Source organism: Peromyscus maniculatus, chromosome 23 (assembly GCF_049852395.1).
Source record: "Peromyscus maniculatus bairdii isolate BWxNUB_F1_BW_parent chromosome 23, HU_Pman_BW_mat_3.1, whole genome shotgun sequence".
In the NCBI taxonomy this organism is placed as follows: domain Eukaryota; kingdom Metazoa; phylum Chordata; class Mammalia; order Rodentia; family Cricetidae; genus Peromyscus; species Peromyscus maniculatus.
The window spans coordinates 6,153,028-6,180,688 of record NC_134874.1 but is presented as its reverse complement, the minus strand read 5'-3'; the positions used below and the strand labels follow the sequence as shown (position 1 = coordinate 6,180,688).

Sequence of the window (27,661 nt, the reverse complement as noted above, 5' to 3'; positions counted from 1 at the left end):
TAATATCAGTCCCATATATCAGTCCCTTATATCATTTCCCATATTTCTTATCAGGTTTGAGAGTCAACTGGTTCTCTTTTACCAGACTTGTTTACAAATTCTTGCCTGGGAGGTTTGAACAAAGTTTTTTGGCTTTTGCAACGGGAGATTTGAACAAGCATTTTACATTTTCAGCTATGGGACATCGGGAGGTTTCTATTCTCCTCAGCTGGCTTTAACAGGTGTTTCAACTTCATCAGACACTGGCCCCGGTTCAGAACCGCACCTGCCTCGTTAGCGCGCATTGAGGCTGGCATTTCTGATAGCAACTTTCCTCGGGGCTTGTGTTTGCTTTAGCCAGTCAGTGAAAAACAAGATCATTTGCAACAGCTTTTCCACAGCTCCTTCAGAGAGATTTTCTCCCACTGATTTATCTCATTTTGCTTGTTCCTTCCCCCCCCAGATGCAGAGCTTCAGGTATCTGTCTGCGGCTCTGTACCTCTGCTAGCTGCCTTTGGAGGTAGGGGCTTTTTTTTTCTCCCCCCGAATCTGCCTCAAACTCTAGCAGCTTTTTCAGGTCACATATTTTCTGGGGAGGAATCTGTCCCCTCTGTTTCTTCAGAGACTTTCTCCCTGACAGTATCCAGTTTGGTCTCAGTTTATCCCCTCTACCCCAGAAACAGTTTCCGACACTACAGTGGCGGCTTTTCCTGCTACTGAAGGTAGGGGCTTTTTGTCCGTTTCTGTTTTTGGGGTCTGTGTGGTTTGCGTACAGACTGAAAAATTTAACAAGGGAGGTTTTTTGCCATTTCTAAACTCCCATAAGGACAGGTGTTTTGCCTCATCAGGCCTTCACCTGGCCCAGTCCCCCAGTGGGTTGGGTTTGCTTGTCTGGGTGCTCAAGGACAGAGCTTATGCCAGAGGCAATCACCCCTTAGGGCTACACTCCCTCATCTCATCGGGAGTCAGTTGAAACAAAGCTTTCTCAAAGAGATGCTTTCTCTGACAGAAAAGAAAGCTTTACTCCTGGATAGTTCTGTTCTGCCCTGGCTGGGCTCTTTCCCCAGACAGCGTTCTGACTCAGCAGCACGACTGCTTCAGACACAGTTCAGTTTACTGTTTTCCCAGAAAGGTCCTTTCTCTGATAGGAAAGCTTTTTCTCAGATTTCTTTTTGCAGCTGTGGACCTACCAACCCGGGACTTGTAGGAAAGCACGCGACTGTGTCGTTCCCACCGGCTCTAGCTTTGTTTGTTCATTAGCAATCTTCCCCTGGGTCCTGCACCTTCCTGCCTCAGCTCTGTGCTCCAGGAAGTTTACCAGTGCAGGAACCCTAGTATCCCCGAAATTCACTCCAACTCAGAGACACTGGCCAGTCGCCTCTGGGTTTTTGGTCACAAATGAGGATACAATGCTAACAGTTTGCATTGCTTCAGGGGATCTTTGCATTCATTAGGATGATTAGGAGCACCTTTTCATTCTGAAACGCTCACTCAGACAAAACCCTTGATGCCTCAGCTTGGCTGTAACTGAAAAGCCTGGTTTTTCTGCTTTTCTCAGGTCAAGTTTCCTGGCCTTTTGGGCTCTCTGTAGCTCTTCACCCACACTCTCCCAAGCGTTTCCCTCAGGGTACTCTGACCCACTGTCTTTTACTAGCTTGAAGAGACAGAGCTTAGAAGAGGTTTTTAGAAACTTGTTCCAGCCTCCTGCATTGCAGGGATGATTTTTAAAGCTTGAAAGAACTTAGAGGTTTTGCTGTCTTAAGTTTGTTGTTTTCCCTTAGAGCTAATCACAGGTGGTCCCCATACTAGTATCTTCAGGTGATTCTAATTTTTGGCCTTCTGAGGGAGAAAGTTCTGAAAGGCTTTAGTTTCTAAGTTTCTTAAGAGAGATAGATTAAGGCTTTTTAAGAGAGTTTTTTCCCCCAAAAATTTTTCAAGAAAAGCTTTAGAGTTTAAGAGAAAGATTTTTTTTTTTTCCCCCAGAGAAAGACCAACTTTTCCCAAAACTTCCCAACTTTAAACTTTGACTTCTTACACCCCCATTTTTGCCTCAGGGAGAAATTACTTTCTCCTGCCGCTTGGATTTGGCATTTCAGCTGTCCCCAGGTCAAAAGCTTCCATAGGAAACTTTTTCTTCCCCAAAGAAGAAAAGAAGAGCTCAAAGAAGAGCTTTTTTACTACCCGTAAAGCCCGAAGAAAGATTTTTTCCCCAGTTTGCTTTCAAAGCCCCCAAAGTTAGAAAATTGAGTTTTTCTGTCTAGTTGCCTTACTTATTTTTTCCTACACAATCTTATACTTCTAAGTTTTTCCTAAACTATATTACTACCCTATATCTTATACTTATCACAGATAGAAATTGAGAAAGGGATAGAAGATAGAAAATTTTGACAGAAGAGAATTTCGCTGCAGCATCGGACATCCTTCCAGTCCGCTTTCCTTTTCTCTCGAGGATAAAACCCCCGCCTCACCAAAAATATATATATATAAAAATATATATATTCCATAACACCGGCATGCCTTTCCACTGGCAGGGCTAACTCAGCACTTTCACCAAAAACTCTGTAATAAAACTATTATTTTCCTTTATCTTTAGTCCCTATTACTTTGTCTTAAGTCCCTGTTCATTTGTCTTTAGTCTCCCCTTTTTTTGTCCCTTTTTTCTTTAGTCCCTTTTTTCCCCTTTCTTTAGTCCCTTTTTTCCCCTTTCTTTAGTCCCTTTTTTTCCCCTTTCTTTAGTCCCTTTTTTTCCCCTTTCTTTAGCCCCTTTTTTTCTTTAGTCCCTGTTCACGGCGCCATTCTGTGGGGCGTTTACCCACCACCCCCACAGCTTCCCAGAGTTTTCTTGAGTGCGAGCAGCAGGAAATATTAGATAGAAGGATTTATAGCGGAGAGTCTTGTGGAGATAAACAGATAGAAAATAAAGGATAGCCTCGAGAGGGCCTGGAACCTATTCCAACGGGCCCCGACTGTCTCTGGTCCAGGGTTTTTATAGAGACGCCAAGGGGTGGAGCAAAAGACCTCCTCCCCCAGCTCAGCCAAGTGCAGACCATCTCAGACACCTGCACTCAGGCCCGTGGTCCTGATCATCCTCTATTCGGACCTGCTGGGTAAAGCCATGAGGAACCCCAGAACGGGCTCCCACAGTCGTCCAACAATCAATGGGTAAGTACTCTCTAAAGAGGCTCTCTTCATTAAGGAAATGAAGATTTCAGGGAGAGGGGAATAAGAGTCAAAAAGAAAGAAAAAAAGATTTAATTAAGTTTTTCTATTTTGTGGAAGAAAAATGTCCCTGGCTGGTTATTAATGGCCCGGGCATCCACCCTTTGACGTGGAATAAAGTCAGAAAGCATATCAATAACTTGCTTAAGGACGGAGAGAATGTCCCTGATGAATTCTTTAGTTTCTATGCAGTAATCAGAGATGTTTTATAGGATTCAGAAAAGGATAGTAGGGTGTCACATCTTCTGGCACTTGCTGAGGACCTATTAAATGATGTGTCTGTCCCAGAAGATGGTAAGAGTGAGGTTGTCACAAATCACATTGAACAAAAGACCAAAAGACCCCACCGGGACCCTCAAGGGTCCAGAGGTTTATTGACATCTACCGGTAAGAGCGCTCTCTGTCTTGTCTCTGTCTCTGTCTTGTCTCATTAAGTTTTGTGCCGGTCGACTGATTTGTACTTTGCAAGCTCTCACTGGGACAGACGTGTCTGGACAGTGATCCTGGGAGGGAAAGAGAGACGTCTCATTCCCTGATTTGGGCAAGGGACCCCCTAGTCCCGAGCCATTTGGGGCCACCTCAGAGGTGACCATTTGATTTTAGGAGTCTCCTCCAGGGAGTGCTCAGGAGAGGAGCATCTTTGGGTACCTTTCCCCATGGTGGGAGGAAGTGCTACTTTGTATTTTGTCCCAGGAAATTGTTAGAGCCATTTTGTGGGGTTTTTTTTTTGTATGTTTTATTGTGGTCATTGTTACTTTACACTCTGTTTCTCTTCCAAGAAATAAGGTGCATGTCTGACTGACAGGGATGTGAAAGCCCCCTGATGTCTGTTTGATCAAGGACAGAGATCCTCAGTCTGGATTGTTTTTGGTGTGATTGAGCCTGGAGGGTCACTCTCCACAGAGCACATCAGGCTGTCATTGTTCTTGGAGCTTTGTTGGTTGTCTCGTTGGGGCAAAGTTTTTTCGTGTGCCCTTGGTCTTGTGTGTAGTGTGTTAACTGTTCTCATTGTTGACTTGACTGTGACGGACGCTATGGGACAGTCCCCTTCTTCTCCACTAGACCTTTGCCTAGCCCACCAGAAGGATGTGAGAGCCGCAATCGAGGGGCTTGCTTGCTGTGAGTGAGGCCATCATCATCTCAGTGCTGATGTGCTGGTACTTGGATTGTCTGTGTAAATGTCATCTGTTTCTGCTACTCACCTCCCTTATTTTCCTGGGGAGAAGGAGAGAGAGACACAGCGAGGGCCACCTCCCTCCCTCCCTAGCTCTCTTGCTATCTGGACTGCAGGCAGCTGGGTGCTCTCACGAGGGTGGGCGTGCGTGCGTGCTCTCAGTACAGGTGGGCTAAGATTCTCATGTCCTGCTCTGTCAGTCTGCAACTGACAAAACTGTGTGAACACTGAACAGAGAATCTGACCTTAGTCAGAGGAGTTAACAAAAACTTTTTTTTCAGGAACACTGGCAGCCAAGGACATACTTTATGACCACTGCTCCCCCTCCCTTCCTTTACTGTGATAACTTCAAGGTCTCTTCTGCCAGCCAGGAATTTTTCTTGTTAATCCTTCTCTGTCCTGATTGTGAATCCTCAGTAAACCCCCCACACACACACACACACTTCATCCCCTACAGACAAAGAGAAGCTAAAACCAGGATTCTTAAATGTAGATAAGAACTTAGACGCCTTTTTCCAGGTGGCTTTATCAACTACAGAAACTTAAAAAAAAACACAGAGTTAAGATATAGGACCATCTGGCAGAGACTAAGTGGTCATAAACATCCCAAACTCCCCAAACCCGGGAGACAGCTCATAAAACTCCTAAACACGGTTGCTAAACAAACGAGAAATAAAGATAACATAAAAAACTACTGATATGAACCTAAAGAGGGATGCGGGTGGTGGGAGATGAGTTATGTGGTCTGTATTAGCCTCACAAAGAAAGGCATGTGCTCCTTCCAACCTCCCTGCTGTGTGTGAGAAGTTTGGAACTAGCCCCCCTGCCAAGGCTTGTAAACTTCATTTGTATAAACCTTGCTTTTGCATTCTGTACCTGAGGTCTCTGATGGCTTCTTTGGGGACGTGATCTGGGCATAACACTGATATTGCTTAATAAAGAAATGTTAAATTACTAGTTCAAGATACTGGGGAAATTATGCTTTTGTTTCCACAGGAAAAATAAAAATTTACATGGGTTTTGATCATTTGAGTTCAATGTGTTACAAATACTTGCCATCATTTAAGAAAATTAGTTTCAAATTATTGTTGGTTAAGATAAAAGTTTAAATAAATGATTTTTTGACTTGAGAAAGCAGTTTAAGATGTAAAAATTTAAAGGCTTAAGCATGTCATGAGGGTTTAAAAAAATATAATAAAACTTTAAGGTCTAACTTTAAAGTTGAAGTAAACATGTTTCAGATTTCTTTCTCTTGTTATTCTGCTGTTACATGGAGACTCCAAAGGGTCATAGTTTTTAAAATGTCTGTCTGTTCTACAGGTATGAATGAAAATGTGGCCACATGTATGTTTTGTTTTGAATGTCTGAGTTTGCATGCATGTCCTTTGTGTTAAGGAATACAAGTTAATACTAGTCATCTGGCTATCCAGATACTAGTTTAAAGCATAAACGGTTCTATTTAAATAAAAACAAACTGAAAGGTATATTTGACTAATATATCTATAGGAAAACAAATTAGCCTGGTCATTATTACCAAACTTAGAGATATTTTCAAGATTAGGCCTAGATTTGTTTGGCTCAGATACATTTAATAGTTAATGGTCCTCAAACCTGTCAATGATCTGATGAATATGACATTTAAATTATTTGATTAAAAACTTACTATCGGAAACAGAGACTCCCAGCTCCCCAGCTCCTAGCAATGACTCCCAAGGTCTCCAAAGAAGATATGGAATGACAAGAAGATGCCACCTGAATTGCAAACGACACTGACCACAGGGCAAGATGCCCCAATGCAACGCCTGCCTCCAGGACCCAGCCCAGACTGTGGACAAGTAGTAGGACACTGTCAGTCTTCCATGTCCCTATTCCACAGAAAAGGTACTCTGCCTTATGGGCTTGATGGTGGTAGAAGATTGATGTTGTTCTGACTGGTACCTCCAATGCTATAGAGACCTGGGTAGGGATTGATCACTGTAATTTATAGGATTGGAAGCTTCTTGGTCTGCACTCAGATATAGTTTATCCTTCTCAGATTTCTGATAGTACTGATGGCTAGGCTAGCTCTAACTTTGTCAGCATGGCAGCATCAACCAGATCCTTCTGCAAGGCCATAGCTAGCCTGTTAGCTCACTTTAAAAGTAAATGTTCTAAGATGTAAAAATTTAAATAAATCATAAAGGTTCGGATATGAGTCTAAAATAAGATATGTTTCAGATTACTCTCCTGTTCTATGGTTCAGAGCTTAACATTTAGGAGTCCTGATGAGCTGATAGAGCAATGACCACTTACTGTTCAGTCACAAGGTCAACATTTTGGATTTGTTTTAAATGTCATCTAGATATGTGTAAATGTAAACCTAAAAGTGCTTCTCACCAGGCCAAAAATCTCTGTCCAATTTATACCTGGCTTTCTGGACAGAAGAAAAATGCCCACATCTGTAGTTCTTGTTGGGACTCAAAGGTATAAGTCCACTTTTGCTGTTTTACAGATACCCATTACCTGCTTTGTCTACAATATGGATTTCAGTACAGATTGGTAAATACTAATGTATCTAAAACTTTTATGTCATTCTGCAAAAAGGCCTCAAAGGATCAAAAGAGTCATAAAAACATAGACCCACTCCACAGAGGTCGAAAGAACCCCAGATAAGTATTACTAAAGATGGTATTTTTCCTCTCTCCTGGTCTTGGGATTAGTGCTTTCCCCATTACTAAGGGTATAAACCTAAGGGTTCCAAATAAATTCATAAATTTTAACCTCTGTTCCTAGTTTAAATCTGTCTCAACAGATTTCTACTTGGCTGGCAGACACCTCCAAGTTTCAGTTGCTGACTCCACTGCTCCAGACGACTGTGGGCTCCGGACGTGCTAAAGGCTAATGTGGACCAGCCCAGCTAACATGATTCTTCTCTGTCACTATGGTGTCAGGCAGCTACATGCTACTGACAAATGCCCCCTGCCCAGTCTTTGACCAGCTTTTCAGCCTTTTGGGGGAGGGGCCCTGATAACGGTGGCCCAATGCCAGCTTGAAGCAGTTCCAGAAGAGAATACATTGTCCCATTTTCCTTGTTCAGAAAAGGCTGAAATGCTGGGTCAAAAGAAAACTCCCTGGCATAGAAATAAGATGGCTAATTATACATAGACTATGCATGGCCATTACAGGCCATGAGGTACTAAAGTAGGCCATGAGTTACTAAATGTAATACCATAATTTTAAGATTAAAATTTGCCAAAAAGAAAATTGGGGAGTGAAAGACTCTAGCCCTTCAGGCTTACACCCCCAAGCCTCAGGAAAAGAGAAAACTTCAAGCACCAGGAAATGAGAAACTAAAAATCTAGTTCCAAGAGCAACTTGACTTAGCCATTGTTCAATCTCCCCTGCAACCATATAACAATGTAAAGAGATTTCTGTTAAGAGATATGCTCAACTGTGACTGGGATAGTTGCAGGTGTTCCAGGAAGGACCACTGTGACCTTGTGTAAACTCCACTCCCGCCTTGATACCCCCTCCCCTTTGAGGTTCCAGGAAAAATGTACCTGTTGACACAAATTACCCGTCTGTGATCACTCTGTACCCAGACCATGATCTTGTGAAATGAAATTGTATGGGAATTGTAATCTTGTGGGTTTTTCCTTTATTAGCCTTTATGGGGCTGCAGTAAGATGCGGCTCTTGCTCTTAGGAGCAGGGTTTGCCCTTCTATATAGAAGCTTTAAAGAATCCCCTTGGCTTTCTACCCTGATCCCCACCCTCCTGGCCCCCCTGATTATTTTCCTTCTCCTTCTCATTACCTTTGGTCCCTGGGCCTTTCAGCAGTTGACTCGGTTTATCAAAAATCAGATTGATTTGGCCTTACCATGACATGTCTCGATTCATTATCACAGAGTAGATTCCAAGGAGGCCGGCCAGGAGCCCCATCAAGGACTCAGATTCAGTGTCCTAAAGCCCTAACGTCCCCATGGTCTTGCTAGAGAGTACTCAATGACGGGAATAGTACAGGGCCCACGCCAGAGTCACCAGCGTACAGAGGTCATCGAGACCAGAAACATGACATGCTGCTGTGCGTGGGAGTCCCCCTGTATAGCCTAAACAGAGGCTCTCTCAGACCTCCGCAACCCCGATCACATGGACTTGGTCCATTTTTGAGAAAAGAGGGGGAACTGTTGGGGACCGACTCCGGACAGCTGTGTCTTGAACCTGTGTAACCTTCCACGATTTATCAAGCCTCATGTAAATAGGAGGCTCTTAGTCTAACCTAGGAATGTACGATTCAATAAACTTCTTGGAGCCTGTATTAAATCAGCTAGCTGCAGGGGCCTGGGACCAAAGCGACCTCCTGCTGAACCTCCCTTAGGAATTTTCTTTGTCCTCTCCTCACTCCTCCTGCTCCCCTCCCTACCTGAAGCCCTGTTTATAAGCTCTAACACCCAGTCAATAAACGAGACCTTGACGCAACTCAGACTGACTCTGTCTTTCTTCACGCGCTTGGTCTCCTTTCCCTCTCGCCCCCCATTGATTCCCAGGTGGTCGCTCCTGAGACCCTCGAATAACCTGGCCTGCTGGATGGGTCATCTCCCAAGCAAAAAAAGCCCAGGACCAGATGGTTTCAATGCAGAATTCTACCAGATCTTCAAAGAAGAGTTAATACCAATACTCTCTAAATTGTTCCACATAATAGAAACAGAGGGAACATTACCAAACTCCTTCTATGAGGCTACAATTACCCTGATTCCTAAACCAAACAAGGATGCAACAAAGAAAGAGAACTACAGACCGATCTCCCTCATGAACATTGATGCAAAAATACTCAATAAAATACTGGCAAACAGACTCCAAGAACACATCAGAACAATTATCCACCATGATCAAGTAGGCTTCATCCCAGGGATGCAAGGGTGGTTCAACATACGAAAGTCCATCAATGTAATACACCATATAAACAAACTCAAAGAAAAAAACCACATGATCATCTCACTAGATACAGAAAAGGCATTTGACAAAATCCAACACCCCTTCATGATAAAAGTCTTGGAGCGATCAGGAATACAGGGAACATACCTAAACATAATAAAGGCAATTTACAGCAAGCCAACAGCCAATATCAAATTAAATGGAGAGAAACTCAAAGCAATTCCACTAAAATCAGGAACGAGACAAGGCTGTCCACTCTCCCCATACTTATTCAATATAGTACTTGAAGTTCTAGCCAGAGCAATAAGACAACATAAGGAGATTAAGGGGATACAAATTGGAAAGGCAGAAGTCAAGCTTTCCCTATTTGCAGATGACATGATAGTATACTTGAGTGACCCCAAAGATTCCACCCAGGAATTGATAAAGCTTATAAACACCTTCAGCAACATAGCAGGATACAAGATCAACTCAAAAAAATCAGTTGCCCTCCTATATACAATGGACAAAGAAGCTGAGAAGGCAATTAGAGATACATCACCCTTTACAATAGCCAAAAATGACATAAAATGCCTTGGGGTAACACTAACCAAGCAAGTGAAGGACCTATATGACAAGAACTTCAAGTCCCTGAAAAAATAAATTGAAGATGTCAGAAAATGGAAAGATCTCCCATGCTCATGGCTAGGCAGGGTTAACATAGTAAAAATGGCAATCTTACCAAAAGCAATTAACAGATTCAATGCAATCCCCATCAAAATACCAACACAATTCTTCACAGACCTGGAAAGAACAATACTCAACTTCATATGGAAAAACAAAAAACCCAGGATAGCCAAAAGAATCCTGTACAATAAAACAACTTCTGGTGGCATCACAATCCCTGACTTTAAGCTCTACTATAGAGCTACAGTAATAAAAACAGCTTGGTATTGGCATAAAAACCGACATGTGGACCAATGGAATCGAATTGAAGACCCTGACATTAACCCACACACCTATGGACATATGATTTTTGACAAAGAAGCCAAAAGTGTACAATGGAAAAGAGAAAGCATCTTCAACAAATGGTGCTGGCATAACTGGATATCAGCGTGTAGAAGGCTGCAAATAGATCCATATCTGTCATGGTGCACAAAACTTAAGTCCAAGTGGATCAAATATCTCAACATAAATCCAGCTACTCTGAACCTGCTAGAAGAGAAAGTAGGAAGTATTCTTGAACGCATTGGCATAGGAGATCACTTCCTAAATATAACACCAGTAGCGCAGACACTGAGACAAACAATCAATCAATGGGACCTCTTGAAACTGAGAAGCTTTTGTAGAGCAAAGGATACGGTCAATAAGGCAAAGCGACACCCTACAGAATGGGAAAAGATCTTCACCAACCCCACAAGTGACAGAGGACTGATATCCAGAATATATAAGGAACTCAAGAAATTAGACATCAAAAGGACCAACAGTCCAATTGAGAAATGGGCTTTAGAACTAAACAGAGAATTCTCAACAGAGGAAACCCAAATGGCTGAAAGACATTTAAGGAATTGCTCAACATCCCTAATCATCAGGGAAATGCAAATCAAAACAACTCTGAGATACCACCTTACGCCAGTCAGAGTGGCTAAGACCAAAAACACTGAAGACACTTTATGCTGGAGAGGATGTGGAACTCGGGGAACTCTCCTCCACTGCTGGTGGGAATGCAAGCTTGTACAACCACTTTGGAAATGTGGCGCTTTCTTAGAAAATTGGGAATCAATCTCCCCCAAGATCCAGCTATACCACTCCTGGGCATATACCCAAGAAATGCTCAATCATACCACAAGAGCACTTGCTCAGCTATCTTCATATCAGCATTGTTTGTAATAGCCAAAACCTGGAAACAACCTAGATGCCCTTCAACTGAAGAATGGATAAATAAATTGTGGCACATATACACAATGGAATACTACTCAGCAGAGAAAAACAATGACATCATACGGTTTGCAGGCAAATGGATGGATCTAGAAAAAATCATCCTGAGTGAGGTAACCCAGACTCAGAAAGACAAATATGGCATGTACTCACTCATAGGAAGGTGTTAGATGTGGAACAAGGATGACTGGACTGCTACTCACATCACCAGTGAGGCTACCTGGAAAACGGGACCCCAAAAAAGACAAGGAGAAATGGATGAGATCTACATGAACAGCCTGGTCATGAGTGGGAACAATGAAGAGCGAAGGTCGAGGGAAAGAGAGTGGGAGATCCTAGCTGGATCAAGAAAAGAGAGGGAGAACAAGGAATAGGAGACCATGGTAAATGAAGACCACATGAGAAGGGGAGGAAGAAGAGAGCTAGGGAGGCCCTCGGAGATCCACAAGATACCCCCGCAAAAGACTGCTGGCAATGGTCGAGAGACGGCAGGAACTGACCTACTCTGGTGATGGGATGACCAGACACCCTGATAGTTGTGTCATAAACCCCATCCAAGGACTGAGGAATCTGGATGCAGACATCCACGGCTGGGCCCCTGGTGGAGCACTGGGAGTCTAGTTAGTGAGAAAGAAGAGGGTTTATATGAGCGAGAATTGTTGAAGCCAAGGTTGGATAAAGCACAGGGACAAATAACCAAATGAATGGAAGCACAGCATCTATGAACCAAAGGCTGAGGGGTCCCCAACTGGATCAGGCCCCCTGAATGGGTGAGACAGTCATTTGACTTGATCTGTTTGGGAGGCAGCTGTGCGTTGGTGCCGGGTCCTGGGCTCATTGCATGAGTTGGCTGTTTGAATCCTGGGACTTATGCAAGGACGCTTGGCTCAGTCTGGGAGGCGGGGACTGGACCTGCCTGGACTGAGTCTACCAGGTCGACCCCGGTCCTCGGGGGAGACCTTGATCTGGAGGAGGTGGGAATGGGGGGTGGGCTGGGGGGAGGGGGAGGGGGGCGAGAGGGGGAGAACAGGGGAATCTGTGGCTATTATGTTGAACTGAATGGTGTTGTAAAATAAATTTTTTTAAAAAAATTATCATTTGTATATAAGTCATTCAGGATTATGATATGACTGTACTCAAAGATCAGAACAATAGGCCTTAGGAGTGGCAGTAGATGGAGATATCACTGCCCTAGAAAAAATCTATTAAACATTTAGAGAAATTACTCTCTTCTCTAGCTAAAATAGTTCTCCAGGATAGAAGAGACATTGACCTAAAAATTATTCAGTTGGTTTCCCTGGTTATCATTCCTTCAAGAAGGGGTCCTATGCAAGGCCTTAGGAGAGGAATGTTGTTTTTATGAGAACTACTCAGGGGTCATTAGAAACTCCATGTCCCTGCTGAGAGAGAAGATCTGTGAAAAAGGCAGATGCAATAAGGAAACCTCCCGGGTATCTGTCTTAGCTAACCTCTTAATGATCTTGCTTCTTTTAATCTTTTTACGGGGCAGCCTAGGACCACCTGCATGTCAGATGTTTGCATTGAGATTCATAATAATGACAAAACTGCAGTTATGAAATACCAACAAGCCTCAAAAATATTGGATTGGTACAGACATTTTATATGGTGTTAAGAATGTAAAGCTATATTTGATTCAACTCTGGTTTATAATACACTCTATATGATAATAGGAATGGAAAATCATAAAAGATCTGTTCAGATATACAAAAGCTATCTTAGAGATTTACACACATCTCTTTGCTAAATGTTCAACACCAAGCTTCTAGAAAATTTAAATTAATGCTGGCATATGTATAATAAATAAAGAATTTGATAACCAAGATATATATTCTATAATGCAATCTCTCAAGGAGGTCATTTTCTCAGAGTTGGGGCACACACCAACTCACAAAGCTCCTATTCTCTTGTTCCCATTGGGCATTGGATCATTCCCCTGACACTCTTCTTTTCCTTCTCAGGAGACAATAAGTCCTAGCCTTATGAAAGACTTATTGGAGACTTTAGGGAACATAAGCTGATAGTCAGCCATTCATAGTTAATAGACAGACAGTCCTCAAATACTCAAAGATCTTCAGAATATGGCATTTAAAATGTTTAATTAAAAAGCTTTTCATGATAGAGAGACATGCTGGCTCCTGGCAGCACCTTTATTTCCTCCAAAGAAGATGGACTGGCACAGAACCTCCACTTGGAACTTGCTCCAGAGTGGCAGCACCAGTTGCTGAGCAAAACCAGCCTTTCACCTCAACTGCTGCCAGGGCTTTCTTCAAACCATGGACAACAGGACTCTGGGGAGCCCATTGCCTCACTTTTGCCTAGACAAGGTGGGCTAGTCCTTCTCACAACTCCCAACCGCCCAAATGTTGGATCTTCTGAGGCCAGGCAGCCAAAGACTGATGTTGTTCCCCTGATACCTCTGCCCTCAATGACCATGATGACCCTGGGTGGCTGCTGTGGGTTGGTCTTTCTGTAAGCTATGACTCTGTGTTGCTAACATTGGTTAATAAGGACACTGCTATGGCCTATGGCAAGGCAGAATAGAACCAGGCAGGAAATTCAAAAGAGAGACAAGGAGAAGAAGGCAGAGTCAGAGAGGTACTGAGCTCTACCCAGGGAAGCAATATGTGATACAACACAGGTGATGCCACAAGGCCACTTGGCAAAACATAGATTAATATAAATAGGTTGAATTAAGTTGTAAGAGCTAGTTAATGATAAGCCTGAGTATAGGCCAAACAGTGTGTCATTAATATAAGCCTCTGTGTGTTTACTTGGGATTAAGCAACTGCAGGACACAGGAAAACTTCCGCCTACAGGAGGCTGTCTAGGTAGCCAACAGGGAAGTCTCTGTCACTTTCAATCACTAACTCAAGTAGAATGTATCCTTCTCAGATCTCTGATGTCATTTGACAACCAGGCTTTGTCAATTCAACAGCTGCAACCAAGGCTTTAGCTGCCTATTTTGTTCTCTATGTGAAATTCACAGGCCTCATTCTCTTAGAGCTCACACTGAGTCTAGACACAGGTCACCTTGCTACCAGATTCAAACACAGGACAAACTCACTTGCTGTCACTGCTCTTAGTATCTCCTGGTGATTTAGATAAAAAGATGATGCTTTAACGTTTGTTTCTGTGAAGATGGGAAAGATATCTCACTTCTGTTCACTTAATTATCCTTCTCAGATCTGATGATGTTTGCCAATTAACAGCTGTCTTCCCCAACTCCAAGGCTACGTGCACCACCTTGGTAGCTCATTAGTAAGTTTCCTGTTAAAAGAACAGGCAGGTGTGACTCATTCATAGACTTCATGGTACAGAATGAACTGGTTTCAGATGTAACTTCAGAGGTTCAGAGTTTTAACATTGATAAATGCAGTTTTGATAAACTGATAGAGCCCTAAATACAGACAGTCTTGAGAGTCCTTAAATTTCTGTGGACTTTATTAGTTCTAGTTTTTAGAGACAGATTAGCATTAGAGAAGAAAGGGAAGCTTCCCTTCTCCTCCTTCTTCACTCACTCAGCCACAGCCACTCAGCAAATTACTTCTGCTTATAGATTTAAAGATGTGTTTCATTGGGCTGAAACCAGGCCCTAGAAAATGTTCATACTGTTTAACCCAAAGCCATAGCTTTTGCTATGACACCAAGATGGAAATCTGTTCTACATGTTTTAAAAACTCTTGCAGGTTCCTACACAGATGCACCCTCCTGCCAGATTGATGCCAAGGCCAGACTCTCAAAGACCCTCCAGATATACCACCAGCCACTGCACCAACTGAGGACACCAACCAGGAGAATACTGGAAGGATAGAGGAATTTCCCACCTCCAGAGAAACAGCAGATGTGATGGCTCCTGTACTCCTGATTTGGCATGCCATGTTCCCCCAAGCTGCTGGAACTTCATTGCTGGTACCACAATCCAGTCTCAAGGGGATATCTGCCCTTTCATCTGGCTCACCCACACTTGCCTCTGCTGTACAACCAGGGTACTTTTCAGTCCCATTCTTTGTGGCAATTATCACTATTCCCATGGCTAGGCCTGCTCAGGAGGCCAATGATAACAATTAATTTTACCCCTAGCCACAGAGGAAAAAGGACTGTTGAACTTTGCCAATACAAAGAAAGACAGTCCTTCAAAATTCCTGCTTCACTGAAAAGTCTGCAAGATACTATAGGCCTGTAGGCTGAAGATGGAGGTCCAATGTTGGAGAAGGAACTTTTGGTGACTGTCTAGGCAGTCAGATGTCTCTGTCATTGCTGGAGTTTTGGAAGTTGATTGAGTGCACTCTTTGTTTATTCAAATAATATTTTCCTTCTGGGTATTTGATGGAGTTGAAGACTAGATAGTTACAGTTGCAGGTTTTCTTAGTTGTAATAGAAAGTAAGTTAGGTGTAAAACTTTGGATTCACTACAATAGGATAGATAATGCATTATTCTCTTTGGGTATACTAACTACAAATGGACAGAATATTGTAAATGTGATTCCTACTTGATAATTGTTTTTGTTGTTTATAGTTTTCCATTAAAGTAAATACCTTTATTTCTTTTTAAACAAATAGAGGAAATATTATAGAATATTATTTTAAGGTGTATTACTTTTGTTTATGTTGCATTTTTTTAACTCTGTGAAGCTGTGTTACTGTGCCTGTCTAAAACTCCTGATGGTCTAATAAAGAACTGAACAGCCAATAGCTAGTCAGGAGAAAGGATATGTAGGTCTGACAGGCAGTAAAAACATATAGAAAGAGAAATCTGGGAGGAGGAAAGAAGAAGTATCCTGAGAAGGAGGAGGACATCAGAGGCCACCTACCGAAGTTACACAGCCAGCCACTGAGTAAGAAACAAAGATATACTGGAATAGAAATAGAGGCAAAAGATATATGGAATAGTTTTAAGTTAAGAAAAGCTGGCTAGAAATAAGCAAAGCTAAGGCCGAGTATTTATAATTAAGAATAAGCCTCCATGTGTGCTTTATTTGGGAGCTAGGTGGTGGGCCACCAAAAGAATCAAAAACAACCAAAAACAACATGGCTCTAGCTGCACCTGTTGCTCATGAGACCTGACCTTGGGAGGGTAAGGCTTGTGCTTTGGGACTCCACTGAGGATTAGGGTGGGGGTGGAAAGGCCGCGGCCTGGACAGCTGTTCAGTAAAGGAAAAAAGATACTGAGAACCATGTAGCCTTAGATCAGCCAATGAGATATCTTATTCCTAAATCTGGTTGACCAGAGAACCAGAGATTAACTTGGCTTCACGAGTGGGGTTCTGTGATAGAGAAAGGTAGAGAAGAGGATGTGCTCTGTTTTGTTTCTTGCAAAAAGTTAGGCTGCTGTGTACTTTAGTAGAACAATTATCCTGTGTGTGTATTTAGGCACAATGAAGACCGAAAGGTCACGGGATGTAATCCTGACTTCAGGTCGTTTACGCTCAGTCCAGTTAGGCTTCTTGTATCCAACTTCCTAGAATGAGCACACAGCAGAAGCGCTTTGAGTCCAGTATTTTTAGGGCCAAGATGTTCCTTTAGTGTCCGTGTGATACTGCATCTTTCTCCATTCTCTCACCTCCTACTTGTCTGACTTCTTTTTCCTTTCCTCCATGACCCCCCCACCTTTCCTTTCCATTTCCCTGCCTCATCTCTCCCCTCCTTCCCCTTCTATTTCTCAATGACCCCCATGTATCTCAGGCTGAGTACTTCCTTTGTCGTTGTTGTGTTTAGAGTCCAGGTTTCTTTGTGTAATAGTCCTGGTTGTCCTGGAACTTGATTTTTAGACTCAGCTGTCCTTGAACTCAAGAGATCTGCCTTCCTCTGACTTTGCATCCCAGAGTGCTGGGATGAAAGGCATGGCTGGGCTTACCACCCACTCTTCAAGGTGCTCCCCTAAAGGCAATGTCTTTCCCATAAATCTTCAGCTTCCTGGGCTACACAATGATGTTCTTTGAGGATGTAAATATGTTTGGTAGACAGTGAATACAATCACCAAAGCTGAGTTCTTTCAACTGATTCTCTATTAGAGGACACAGTGTGCAGTGAACACAACCAGACAGGCAGGGAAGGTATCCAGTAACTGTGGTGAAAAGTCTTATGATGAAAGCCTTTTTACTGCTTGTTGTATGAAGCCTTGGAAAAGCACACGGCAGCCTGGTGGTCAGAGTTGCAAATTAATGACTCACAGAGTTTGTCTTTGTCTGTAGAGAAACAAGAAAGGAAGTTGAGTGGAGCCCATGACCCTGCTCCATTCGATTTGTAACCAAAACTGAAACCAGTGGCCCTCCCATCAGTGCAGACTCAGGGTTGAAAGACAGAAGCACACAAAAGAACATTGGGTTGTCCAAATTGTTGGAAAACACTTGTAATAAGAAATTAGTTTCTGTGGGGCTGAGGAGATGGCACAGTTGGTAAAGTGGGTGCCTTGAGGGTCTGACCTAGGACTCCCAGAGCCCTCACAAAAAGCAAGGCGTGTTGGAGCATCTGTAACTGTATTGGGAAGTGAGGAGTACGAACTTGTTGGTCATTCAGACTAGCTAAAGATGAGAGTCATGTTCAGTGAGAGACCCAGCCTCTAAAGACATGGTGGAGACTGACTGAAGAGGACACAGGATTCCAACACACTCCTATACATAAAAACAAATAAACATGGATACTTAATCCTAAAGCCCAGAAAACTACAAATATCAACTACCTGTAGCATGAATCTTAAAAGTTCTTATTAATAAAATCAAACCTGAAGCCAGTTATTGGGGTGAACACTGGAAGATCAGAGCCAGAACAAGCCACAGCTACCTCACCTTGCCAAGTCCTCAGTTGGTCCTGTTTCCTCAGACTGGGTGTCCTCATCCCAATGGCTCTCAGCTGAACCGCTGCTAGAAGCCTGAAAGCTTAAACAGCCAAATGCTTAACCAGCCAAATCTTAACCAGGCCAAATGCTTCTAGTTTCTGGTCCTCACGCCTTATATACCTTTCTGCTTTCTACCATCACTCCCTAGGATTAAAGGCTTGCTTCCTGGGATTAAAGGCATGAGTCACCATGCCTGGCTGTTTCCAATGTGGCCTTGAACTCACAGAGATCCCAGATGGATTTCTGCCTCTGGAATGCTAGGATTAAGGTTTGTGCTATCACTGCCTAACTAGTGGCTTTTCTGTTCTCTGACCCCAGATAAGTTTATTAAGGTACACAATATTTTGGGGAACACAATACCACCACAACTACCACTTCTAAAATTATATGATTTAAAAAAAATAAAATTATATGATTTAAGACAATCCTCCTTCCTCTTCCTCCCAAACTCTTGGATTACAGGTGTGCACCATCACACTCAATTCAGGGGTTGTTGTAGAGGTGGAACCCAGGGCTCTGTGAATGCTAGGTAAGTACTCTAACTGAATTATATTCTCTGTCTTCTGATTCCTCACCTGTAAAATGGGAATGATAAATCTTGGCCATCATAGTTGTTGAGTCAAGTATCTGACTCATAGTCAATGACTCAGCTCTTAATTGTTTAGTCAGTATGGAATCAGTATGACACAGCAGCTAACAGGAGAGGCTTTGGGCAGGCAAGATGGCTCAGGGAATAAAGGCACTTGCTGCCAAGTCTGAACCCAAGTTCCATCCCAGAACTCACATGGTCGATAGAGAAAACAGACACGTTGTCCTCAGACCTGCACACCTGTGTTGTGGCACAGGCATCCTCCCCCAGAAATACATAAAATCTTGAAATATTTTTAAACAGAAGCTTTGGAATGCTGTAGATCTGTGTTCTAGAACCAAATGCCTTCACTTCTTAGCTGGATGACCTTGGGCAAGTGACCCTGCCTTCCTCATCTTCCTCATCAGTGACCTCATCTATATTTTAGTATCTATCTGCTGAGGTTGTTTTGATGTCAAAGAGACCAAGAAAATGAAGAATAAAATGGTGACTGTCCTTGTTACTTCCCTGTCCCTTCCAAATCCACCAGAGCCAAGCAGAATCCAGAGGTCCCAGAAGGTAGACCTACCACTGCAGGTGACCTCATTCCCAGAACACGGGTCTGAGTAGGAGCTGGTGTAGGCGTTGTCTATGAGGGATTTGCAGGTTTCCAGCTTCTTGACTTAAGCATAGCAGTGGTCGTGAGTCCTGCAGCAGCTGGAGAGAGGAAGGAACAGCTGAGGGAGGACTATAGACCTACAGGAGGTCAGTTCTCACCTGCAGTCTTTCTCAAACATGTGAGGATTACTTAAACACGGTGTTTATAAAGTAATTTTTCTCAGGCTCCAGAATCTGTGATTTCTTTTAGTTCATATTTATTGAAAGCAATTTCTGTGGAGTGTAGTCAGTGCTGGTTTTTAGTCCCAGGGCTTGGGAGGCAGAGGCAGATGGATCAGTTCAAAATCATCCAGGGACACATCGTGAGACTCTGTCTTGAAAAAAGGTGATTTTTTTTAAACAAAGCTGCAGGAATATAATAAAATTATATATTCCAAATTTGTGATGACTTTTTAAAGCCAAGGCTGACACTTTTGATGGGAGCTGTAATGGTTGGCTGTGCCCTAGTCTGGTACCTGAAATCAGCATTTCCTAGTATTTATATCTCACACATTCTGCTCTCAGGGAACACTAGATGCAGGGTCCTCTTGGACTGAATTCTTTACTAGCAAATGGGGTCGGGTAAATATACATGTTGGGGGTCATGATGCAAGCCTTTAATCTGAGCACTCAGGAGGCAGAAGCTTAAAGATCTCTGAGTTCAAGGCCAGCCTGGTCTTATGAGAATGTTGTAAGAAAACTAGGGCTACACACAGAACCCCTTTCTAGAAACAAATAAACAAAAGAAAATACATGATATATGGTGAATATGCATGTCTCATGTTTGTGCCTCATGAGATGTTTGTGTTTGTGTTCTATGTTTGTGTCCTATCCCTACCCCAACCAGACATGCCAGTCTCCCACCAGATGGATCACTGACCTGTCGAAATACTCCACTTAGGTGTCGGAGCCTCTCAGGAGACAGAAGAGGACATAGTTGTCATACTCCTTCAGAGGATCACTCCGAGCCATGGTGCACTTGATCACATTGGTGAACTGCCACATAGCCCAAGGGTTGATGCTGTGTGCAGTAGCGCCTGCTGCAAGAATGCACAGCAACTCCATCAATCCCACTTGACTTTACCAGGGGTTGGATTCCTACCTGCTAGCTTCCTTCTTGACTCCTTCCAGATGCTGCATCAGAAGAGCAGTGAATAGAGGTGGGTGTGTGTGTGTGTGTGTGTGTGTGTGTGTGTGTGTGTGTGTGTGTATTCATGGCTACACACAGGTTCACAAGCATGCACTTGGGAGCACTCATAAATGTCATGCTACACACTTGAGGTCAGAGCACAGCTTTGGGAGTTGGTTTTCTCCCTACATTATGTAGGTCTTGGAAAAAAACTCAAGTCACCAGGCCTGAGCAGGAAGCTGTCTACCTGAGATAAGGAGTTGCCCTGTTAACCCAGGCTAGCCTCTGACTCTGTAGCAACTATCAGACCTCAGCCTCCCAAGTGGTAGGATTATAAATGAACAACACTGTACTAGCTGGGTTGACTCCACAGGATTAAATTCTATAAATATTGCCCTTTGCCTTGCTTGCCTTCTCATTTCTCACCGTCAGGACAGACAGCCACCACACTGTGAACTGCCTGTGTATTCTGTGTTGAGGAGCTGAGAGCACTCTCCAGTCAGCAGCCAGGGACAAACTGACCTCTTAGTTCCATAACCCAACAATTCAACCATCTCTTGAGTTTGAAAGCTGCCCCAAACCTACTCAAGCCTAGATGAAACCTTAACCTTAGCCAGCAGTGGGATTCATCACAGTTCTAGCTGAGACCTTGAACCAGAGAAGCAGCCAACACATGCAGATAATTTCACACTAGAAGAATATTGAAGGAATCTGTTGTACGGCCATGCACAGCTCATAGACAAGGATAATGGTCAGATCATCATTGTAATGTCAGCATTTGACACAACAAACTGTTCATCAGCTGAGGAGTAGGTAAATGACCAGGATTCAGTCTGCAGTGGGATACTTGGTCACCATTAAAAAGCAGGAGAAGCCAGGTACAGTGGAACACACACTGTGTAATCCCAGCAGTCTTCAAGGTGAGGTAAGATGATCAGAAGTTTAAGATTGCCAGGGAGTAGAGTCACAGACTTTAATCCCAGGACTCTGCAGGCAGAGGCAGGTGAATATTGGAGATCAAAGCCAGCCTGGTCCATAGAGTGAGTTTCAGGACAGAAATTGCTACTAAGAGATATGCAGTATAGAAAAATGAAAAAAAAAAGAATTGCAGAAGTGAATTAGGCATGTATGCCATCCTAACACTTGGAAGGTAGAGGCAGTAAGTCCAGACACAATGCTGAGTTGGAGGCTATCCTGAGTCACATCATAAGATCATGTGAGAAAATTATCAGAGCTGGAGAGATGGCTCTGGAAATATTCTATCAGGAGCACTTGCTGAACTTGTGTAGGACCCTGGTTGGTTCCAGCACCCACATGGAAGCTTACAACTGCCTATGACCCCCAGTACTGGAAGATCAGACCCTTCTCTGGCCTCTGTAGACACTGCTCACACACAGTTCACAGACTCACATGCAGGCAGAAGCCTCATTCACATAAAATAAGGGTCAATATAAATTAAAAGGGATAAGGAAAATCAAATCAGGGCAACTTAGGGCCAAGGAAATGAGTGCTAAGGCAATATGAGAGTCAGAGGGGGTTTGTTTGCTTGGGTCGGTGAATGTAGTGCACTTTTCTAAGGAGTCATCTGCATTCAGACCTAGAGGCTAAAAGTGCTGGCTGTTTTCAACATGGTGGGGGAGGGAACCCCAAACAAGAGACTATTAGACCCCAACAGGAACCCAAATCAGAACTTCAGGTGTGACCAGTGGGGCTCTACATTGAAGACAAGGGAGATGGGGGGCACTGAGAGGGGACAAGGGTCCAACCTGTGACCAGAGTGACCAGCAGAAGGAGTTTCATCCTGAGTGAAGGGAGGACTCAGTGACTTCTCTTTAGAGTCCTGTAGCTGTGCTCTGACAGTGTCCAGTCAGCACACGGGGCCTGTGACTACTGTGTGTGTAGCACAGAAGTGGAATATGTGCACCCTCACACACAGTTCTGACCTGCAGAGCTACTGTAGATGGTGACAGAGCCTGAATCAGTGCTGTCCCAGAGGCAAAGAGAAAGGGCTAGCTCAACACCCCTTCCAGCTCAAGTCAGTGACTGGTAAAGTGCCAAGTCCCTTCCTTGTGGATCCTTTGAGGTCATAAGAAGATATAAACATTGCTCCTGGGCTTGGGTCTGAGGGATGCAGACAGGTATGTGTTGTCCCAGGCAGGAATAGCTGGCCCAAGCAATCTTCCATGTTAACCTTATAAAGTAAGCAAGAAGTCTATCCCAAGAACCTCACACAGACTTTGATGTAGATCCAGTTACAATTCAATCTTTAATTAATTAACAATTTTATTAATATGTATGTGTCAGCAAGAGAGAGAGAGAGAGAGAGAGAGAGAGAGAGAGAGAGAGAGAGAGAGAGAGAGAACACTTCTGTGCACATGTGGAGGTCAGATGAAAACTCTATGGACTCAGTTCTCTCCTGTTTTTAAATGGGTTTCAGAAACTGAACTCAGGTCTACAGCCTTGCATGATAGACTGCATCTTAGTAACCCACAAACTCCATTTGAAAACTAGGAATGTAGCCATATGATGGTGGTAGTACACTCTTTTAATATCAGCACTCATGGGCCAGAGGCAGGCTAATACCCGAGTTTGAGGCTAATCTGGTCTACAGAGTGAATTACAGGACAGGCAGAGATACACAAAGAAACCCTGCCCCAAAAAACAAGAAAGTAAAAAAGAAATAAAGGGGCTGGAGAGATGACTCATAGGTTAAGAGCACTGACTGCCCTTCCAGAGGTCCTGAGTTCAATTCCCAGCAACCACATGGTGGCTCACAACCATCTGTAATGAGATCTGGCGCCCTCTTCTGGCCTGCAGACAAACATGCTGTACACATAATAAATAAATAAATCTTTAAAAAAATTTTAAAAAAAGAAAGAGAGAGAGAGAGAGAGAGAGAGAGAGAGAGAGAGAGAGAGGGAGGAAGGAAGGAAGGAAGGAAGGAAGGAAGGAAGGAAGGAAGGAAGGAAGGAAGGAAGGAAGGAAGGAAGGAAGGAAGGAAGAAGAAAGAGAGAGAGAAAGAAAGAAAGAAAGAAAGAAAGAAAGAAAGAAAGAAAGAAAGAAAGAAAGAAAGAAAGAAAGAAAGAAAGAAAATGCCCAACAGATGTGCCCACAGGCCAATATGATGAGGCAATCCTTCAGCTGAGGCTTTCCCTACCCAGTGTGTGAAGGTGACAATCAACCATTGCAGCGGCTGGAGAGATGGCTCAGCACTTAAGAGCATTTTCTGCTCTTGCTGAGAACTGGGAGTTCTTTCCTCAGAACCACATGGTGGCTGGTGAACAGTGTCTCCTGGCCCAATGCCCTCTGGCCTCTGCGTTTGACCATCTGTCATGTACCCTGTAACTTAGCACCCCAGCACCTCCTTTTCCCCACTTCTCACCTCTTCCGTGGTTAAAACGATGTAGGGGTTGAGTTGAGTTGATTGACTTCATGTTCAAGCTCCCCCTACCCTCCCAGCAGGACTCTGGACAACCACTATCAGCTACTACCAGTCACTGTGCCTCTGCACAGAGCTCTAGCTGCACCTGTTGCTCACCAGGTCTGACTTTGGGACTGGAGTGTAGATGGGGGTAGGGGCGGAAAGGCAGAGGACTGGGCAGCTGTTCAATAAAGGAAAAGAGAGACCTTGAACCATGTAGCCTTAAATCAGCCAATGAGACATCTTATTCCTAAACCCAGTTGACCAGAGAGCCAAAGATTAACCTGGCTCTACATATGGGGTCCTGTAATATTGACAGGTGGAGAAAATGAAATGTTCTCTTTTGTTTTTTCAAAAAGTTAGTCTGCTGTGTACTTTACTGGGACAATATTCCTATGGTGTGTGTTTCAGCACAATGAAGATTCAAAGGTCACTGGGATAAAATCCTGTCTTTAGCTCATTTACTGTTCATCCAGTCTGGTTTCTTATATCCCCATTCCTAGAATGAGTGCACAGCAGAAGTGCTTGAGTCTAATATATTTAGCACCAAGATGTTCCTTTAGTGCCCACATGACACTTATTTCTCTCTTCTCTCCCCTCCTATCTCTCTGTCTTCTCTTTCCTTCCATCCCCACCCTTACCCTTCCCTCTTTTCCTGACTTATCTTTCCCATCTTTCCCCTTTCTGTTTGTCCCTACCCTGATATGTATCTCAGGCTGAGTTCTACTTTTGTTATTGTAGTTAGGGAAGGGGTTTCTTTCTGTAATACTCCTGGCAATACTGGAACTTGATTTTTAGACCATGTTGTCCTTTAACTTAAGAGATCTGCCTTCCTCTGCCTCTGCATTCAACTGTCCTGGGATGGAAGGCATGACTGGCTCATCACCCACTCCTCAAGGTGCTCCCCTAATGGCAATGTCTTTCTCATTAACCTTCAGTTTCCAGGGTTAGACAGAATGATGTTCTCTGAGGATCTAGTTATAGGTAACAGACAGAGAATACAATTACCAAATCCAAGCTCTTTCAATGGGTTCTTTATTAGAGGGCACAGTGTGTAGTGAACACAATCAGACAGGCAGGGATGGTGTACCCATAACTGAGGTGACAAGTCTAACACTGAATGCCTTTGTTCTCCTTGGAGAAGCAGATGGCAGCCTGGCGGTCACAGCTGCAGATCAAATCCTCACAGGTACTGTTTTCCTCTGGAGAGAAACAAGAAGTTGAGTGGAGCCCATGACCCTGTTTGTTCACTATGATTTATAACCAAAAGAAACCGGTGACCCTCCTCCCATTGCTGCAGACTCAGGCTTGAGAGACAAAGCACACAAAAGGACATTGGGATGTCCAAATTGTGGCAACAAACTTATAATAAAATCATTAGCTGTTGTGGGCTGGGAAGATGGCACAGTGGTAAAGCGGGTGTCATACAAGCCTGAGGGCCTGACCTAGGATGCCCAGAGACCATGGAAAAAGCAAGGAATGTTTGAGGCATCTGTAACTCTATTGGAAAGTGAGGAGTATGGATCCCAAAAACTTGTTGGTCAGTCAGGCTGTCTAAAGGTGAGTGTCGTGTTTAGTGAGCAAGAGAGATCCAGGCTCTAAGACATGGTAGAGAGTGACTGAAGAAGACATGGGATGCCAACTCATTCCTGTACATAAAAATCACTAAAAATGGATATTTAATCCTAAAACCCAGAAAACTACAAATAACAACTACCACTTCTAAAATGATATGATTTAAGATAAGCCTCCTTCTTCCACCTCCCAAGTGCTGGGATTACAGGTGTGCACTACCACACTCAATTCATGGGTTCTGGAGGTGTAACCCAGGGCTCTGTGCATGCTAGGCAAGCACTCTAGCAACTGAGCTATATTCCCAGCCCTCTAAATCCTCACCTGTAAAATGGGAATGATAAACTTTGCTCTGTATAGGTGTTTAGACCTATATCTGACTTATAGCCAGTGATGCAGCTCTCCATTTTTTAGTCAATATGGAAGCAGTATAACACAGCAGCTCACAGGAGAGGCTTTGGGCAGGCAAGATGGCTCAGGGAATAAAGGCACTTGCTGCCAGGTCTGAACCTAAGTCCATCCCCAGGACCCACATGGTCGAAGGAGAGAAGAATCTCCTGCATGTTGTGCTCAGACCTCCAAACCTGTGTTGTGGCACAGGCATGCCTCCTCCATAAATACATAAAACCTTGAAATGTTTTTAAACAGAGGCTTTTGGATGATGTAGATCTGTTTCCAGAACCAAATGTCATCACTTCTGGGCTGAGAGACCTTGGGCAAGTGATGCTGCCTTCCTCATGTTCCTCATCAGTGACCTCATCTATATTTTAGTATCTACCTGAAAAAGATGTTGTGAGGTCACATGAGATCAAGGAAATGACCATTAAATGGTGACTGTCCTTGTTACTTCTGTGCCCCTTCTAAACCTGCCCGGAGTGTTGCACGAATTTTACATGGTCAGACTGTAGAGCAAGAGACTCATAATCTCAGGATCTTTGGTTCATGCCCCACACTGGGAGCCAGATGATGCATGAATTTTAAATGGTCTTATACTAAAAACCTAGAGCCAGATATTTGGGTAAATGCTGAAAGATCAGAGAGATAAAAGATCAAGCCACTAGAAAAACTTCTCACCACTACTGAATCCTCAGGCTGAATGGAAGGTGAGATCCTATCTCCATGAATCCTCTGACTAAAAGTCTCTGAGTCCTCAGCTGAGAATCTTGCTCTACTCCCTGTCTCCCCATACCTTATATGCCTTTCTCTGCCAAGGCATTCCACTTCCTCCCTAGTTCTAAGATTAATGGTGTGTGTGCTTCCCAAATACTGGTAGCAAAGGCATGAGTTCTCAAGTGCTGGGATTAAAGGCATGTGCCACCACTGTCTGGCTCTGTTTCTCACCTAGACTTAATCAATCTCATGTAGTCCAGGGCGGCTTTGAACTCACAGAGATACTGTGCCTCCTGAGTGGTAGGATTAAGATGTGTGGCACCACTGCTGGACCTCTATGTTTAATCTACTGGCTGGTTCTGTCCTCTGATCCTTAGGCAAGCTTTGTTTGATACACAATATATCACCACACCAGGGCTGTGGGAATATACAGCAGTGACAACTAGTGCATAACAGATCAACCCTCCAGACCCACCTGATGGGGAGCCCCACCTGATGGGGAGCCCCACTTATGGGGAGCCCCACCTGGCAAGGCCATGGCATCACTGGCTTTGGAAACCAGTTGTTTTCTGACTGTAATTTCTCTCATGCGCCACTACATTTCCCCATTAAGAACTGCTATGGGTGTTTTCCCATTGCTTGTTTGTTTATTCCATCTTTGGGCACATTTATAGCTTTGGATCTTCTGGAGGATAATTTCTGTTTAGGCTGTATAATTTTGATGTATAGAAACAATACTAGGATTTTTTACCTTACTCAGACTGACATAGAATTCTCAATCACAAAGATAGCCTTGTACACAGACAGCTAATTTTGAACTTCAGAACAAATTCAAAGCAGACTAAACTGCCACTGCAGAAAATACTCAAAGACAAATTGCCAGGTGTTGTCATTGCTAAATCTTGGCCAGGCTGTTTACATTGAGACTTAGCTCCTTGCAAATTCTCTTTCTGCACGGACCCTGACAGCTCAAGGTTCAGCCAATTGTTTACTGTCTGGATCCCTCACTATCTTAGAGCTATGTGTGTGGGTCAGTGTGACATCACTAGCCTAAGAGAAACTATGTGACTTATCTTGTTTTGTAAGCACTTGTAGAGCCCTGAAAATGTAACTTATAATTGTCCAGAGCTTGGCTGTAAGGCAGCA

At 43.5% G+C, this 27,661-nt stretch overlaps 1 protein-coding gene and 1 pseudogene across 1 annotated transcript in view; both read right to left on the bottom strand.

The window, feature by feature from the left end:
• The window catches only part of LOC143270612 (phospholipase A2-like), a 326,364-nt gene that overhangs the window by 204,811 nt on the left and 93,892 nt on the right, over positions 1-27,661 (bottom strand). The window lies entirely within an intron of this gene.
• Positions 17,320-22,309, bottom strand: LOC102905374 (phospholipase A2-like; annotated as a pseudogene).